General features: G+C 41.7%; 1 protein-coding gene across 1 annotated transcript in view; it reads right to left on the reverse strand.

Moving 5' to 3' along the window:
- Positions 1–4,252, reverse strand: part of LOC116697992 (insulin-like growth factor-binding protein 2-B) — a 27,732-nt gene that overhangs the window by 22,117 nt on the left and 1,363 nt on the right. The gene's annotated exons all lie outside the window — the stretch shown is intronic.

Consider the following 4,252-nt stretch of genomic DNA (forward strand, 5'->3'; position numbering starts at 1 on the left):
ATTTGACCCGAATACCATACAAGGGTTAAATGTGCCAGGTGGACCGATATACGATTCCAAATACTAATATTGCTCTGTGTGCCTGCTAGCAAACCCGGAGGCAACCGCTTTCTACCGCGTTATCACCTTTTCATAAGGTGATAATAGATCAGTGTTGTTTTTACGGCTTGTCATCCTGCCCACAAGTTCCCACAAAAGTCAATTATTACAAGTTTAAATAAAAGTAGCAGAACCACAGTGTGAACTAATTACGTATAGCTATTTACTTACTTTACTTACGTACTTTATAAAACTCAAAGTTTAGAGATATTAAAAGTAAAAACTCATTATCAGCAGTGGCTTTATTTTGAGTATTATATTTTTATTTACAATTCTTACTATTACTGATGCATCAAGATAATTTCAATTGTAGTATTTAGTAATGTTGGTCGAGAAGGAGCTAATTTATCTAATTATACTGTTGGGTAGTTTATTCTGTAACGGTGCATTATGATTGATAATTGCGGAAAGTGCAATATTTATTTCTGAATTGGAGTATAAAGTGGCATCAAATGAAATTTTAAACAGCTGATTAAATATAAGTGCCTCAAAACGTACCTGGCTTGGGAGAGTAATGTCTCTCATTGATGTTGTAATCACATTATGTTACGTGTAACTTTCCAACATGAAGTGTTTTAAGATTAGCACAAAGGAGGGAGCGCTTCTTATTTACACCTCAGCTCGCACATTTGCAGGCACCAACAAGCAGCTCCCCCACTAAGTGATCTCTGTTGGCTTCCCCTTCTCCTGTGGATGTGTGCTGACACACACACATCTACATAGAGTAATTATAGGCCTGAGAGGGCAAGTGAGGGAGAAGGAGCATGTCTCAGCAGAGCATCACCTGCAGGGAAACAAGAGCCGTGTTGGACCACCGGTGTTGGAAAAGAAAGGAGACAGAAGCAGACGGAGAGATGTGCGAGGAATCTGCAAAAAAGGGCTTGTACAGGCCAGTGGTTTCTCATTGGCTGGAGATAGAGGGTTTGTCAGTTGTGGATTGGTGGTCCCCAGGAGACAGCTAACCAGATTGTCCCTCTCCCGGGCGATCGGCCATTCTCCCTGCAAAGAAGTCTCAGATACAGTGGGCTCTTGTTGCCCTGCAGGTGATGCTCTGCTGAGACATGCTCCTTCTCCCTCACTTGCCCTCTCAGGCCTATAATTACTCTATGTAGATGTGTGTGTGTCAGCACACATCCACAGGAGAAGGGGAAGCCAACAGAGAAGATCACTTATGGGTGGAGCTGCTTGTTGGTGCTGATGGCTCGTTAGCTTTCTCACATTACACACCCAACAAGCCTTCATAATACACTGGTTACAGAAAAATAGCCTAAATTGTCACTCATCTGGCGATACCAATATGCTTTCCTACGATGTGACAAGAGCATGTGAAAAAAACTAAATTAAGTAAAAAATTAGGTTGTTACATTTTATTAATTTATAGGCTAGTAAGCTAGCTTGCTTGCTAGGGGGCTAATTGTTTAGCGGTGCATAGAGAGGTCTATTATGGTTTTTATATTAAATATCACGGTATAGGATATTAGTTTATTAAAATCAGTTTATTTTGTAATAAGCAGGTATGTAGAAATCTTTTAAAATACATGTTACTGTTGGAGGAAATGTACCAACACAGGAAGCTATGTATATCTCAATGTACATTTGCCATATTATGAACATAATATGTAAAAATAGTTAGTCTAATGTTCGAACTTGTGTGTTTTAAGTAAGAATATTCAAACTTAATTTTTGAACAGTTTTGACAGCTTGTGTATCGGATTGAGATGAAAAATTAAAGAATAAACAGTCGTTTGTTTTGTTTTCAACCTGAACCGCCGATCAGATGAATTGGCTGCGCTGTGAATGGACTGGAACCACGTGGACCACGACTGAGAACATTTCTAAGTCGACTCCCATCACAAAACATTGTTTAAGTGGAAACACTAAACATGATGTGCCAATTCTAATATCACATCTTTTCAGAGGGAAATAATTCAAACCATGCACCTCTGCAATGGAAAAATTTGCAAAAGTTCTGTTGCCGCAAAGTGTGCAGCAGTAGGAGGAGCAGAGGCAGCACATCAGCTGTGTTAAAGAGCAAAGTGTCAAAATTGGAAGAGGCTATGTTTGCTCACACCAAACAAAGCTGGAGTGGTTCATTTAAACTCTGGACTGTTGACTCAAGCTGCCATGTTGCATTTGACCTCAGGGTCACACCAAACAATGCCTGTTCTCTTTCCAATGATCAGTTATTTAGGAGTGAGAATGTAATTCTAACCAACTGCAGGAAACACCCCCAAAATGTGAAAAAATGGGGACAAAGGAGGAAGCTGTTGACACCTGATAGCCAGCAGTTGCTCGTGCTTGAGAAGCCAAGCCCAACACGTTGAACTGAGGGACAAACCGCGGTCAATGATGCTCATTTTCAGCTTTTCCTTTATGTCCTTTAAATTACAGCAGAGAGCGTTGACAAGACCATCACACTTAAAGTCCCAGAGACTGGAATTGGGTTTGTTTTACTCTCTCCAAACCCAAAAAAATAATAAGAAAATAACTTCAGAAATAAACAAAACTGTCTGAACATATTTCAGCCCAAGAACTACAAGAAATGCATCCCTGTGAATTGACCCAAGATACAAACAAAAAGGAGATTTGGTTGCCCCTGTTACTGTGGAGGTCTGAAACACCATTCTGAGGTGTCTGTGGTGTGCCTGTTCCGTATTTACAGATGGTTACATTTCTCAAATTGAAATTGCTTGTAATGTTTTAAATGTGTTTTAAATTGCTCCCCCTGAAGTGAACGGCAGCCTGTCAAAATAAGAAAGGAGAGCTTTGAGGATATGTGGGTTAGAGACCCGGGTTCATCTGAGGGATACTGCTTGTTTGTGCTCACAGATGTGGGCCTGTCGCTGCCTGCCAAACACATTGCATACTGTATGTCAACATTCATTTTCAGGAATCAATAGTGACCCTTTGTCCCCAATAATGTGGGAGAGCAAAGTTCTACGTCTACAATTTCTGTCATTCATTTTGGGGACTTTTTGTGACCAAACGCTTTGATGTAGATGTGGTTTTTCTGACATTACGAGTCCCGCGGTGAAAATATTGTTTTGAATCAGTGCACAGCTTCTCTGTCTTTACTTTAAGGAATCTGTTTTAACATTATGTATTATGATGACGACAGGTAAAAAGTAGCTGGCTTGGTGCTGCTGGCACACATGCAACATATTAGAGTCAGAGAATCAACATCAGATTTACTGCCATAGTTTTCCCTTCCTTGGAATTAGCCTTGGTGTGTTGCATGCAATAACCATGCGAAAATGAAATGGAGTGGGAAAAAAAACAATAAAGCAAAGTACTGCAACAGTTTAGAACAATAATATAGAATAGAAATATTACATTAAAGACATGTTAAATAAAAAGGGCTGTACAGTTTTGTGCAGGGTGTGCAAAATATTGATTGGAAGTTCACAGCATATAATATGGGCAATGGTTTATGTGTGTTAATATGGCTAACTTTGTTAGCTATATTAACATTAACGTTAGGCGGCGGCCGCTGCTCAAGCTACTAGGTCCCTCCATTTTTCTGCCAAGACAGCGTCGGCAGCCCCGGAGGTGGACAATCTGTCTGCTGCTGCCTCGGTGGGAAGCAAAACAGATGGACCACAGGGTCTTTCTGCTGATCTTCTGCTAATTCGGGCATTGCTATTTTGTTGTATGCGGTCGTAGCAACCCCAACAACTCACAGCACTTGGAGATAGGCTGAATGGCGGGCTATACCATCTCCCCACTGGTGTTCAGCATGGCAATTGAGTTAATTCGAGTATATCAAAAGGTTGTTGGAGGAGAACGCCTGAAAAGCGGGCTGCGGCTTCCTCCAGTCAGGGCGCATATGGATGACATAACGCTTTTGGTTTGGAGAAGATCCAGCCTGTCTCCAGTGTCTTGCCAAAGCAATTCTGAAACATATCCTGGTGAGTTGCAAGACCAGCCTTACGCAAGGCACTACGGCACTACTGCCGAAAGAAGCAACGGAAGGAGATTGCGTGGGCTGCCAAGTGACCTCATGGAGCCTCCAGTGCGACACACACCCAGATCTGATTGGCCTGCGGTGGACCAACCTCAGATGAGGGTGTATTGTGATAAAAGGCTGAAACATCGAATGAGGCCAGGGTGCACAACTGCTGATGTGTTGTATTGGAGGCATCAGGGGGTCACC

This window comes from Etheostoma spectabile, chromosome 11 (genome assembly GCF_008692095.1).
Source record: "Etheostoma spectabile isolate EspeVRDwgs_2016 chromosome 11, UIUC_Espe_1.0, whole genome shotgun sequence".
Lineage (NCBI taxonomy): Eukaryota > Metazoa > Chordata > Actinopteri > Perciformes > Percidae > Etheostoma > Etheostoma spectabile.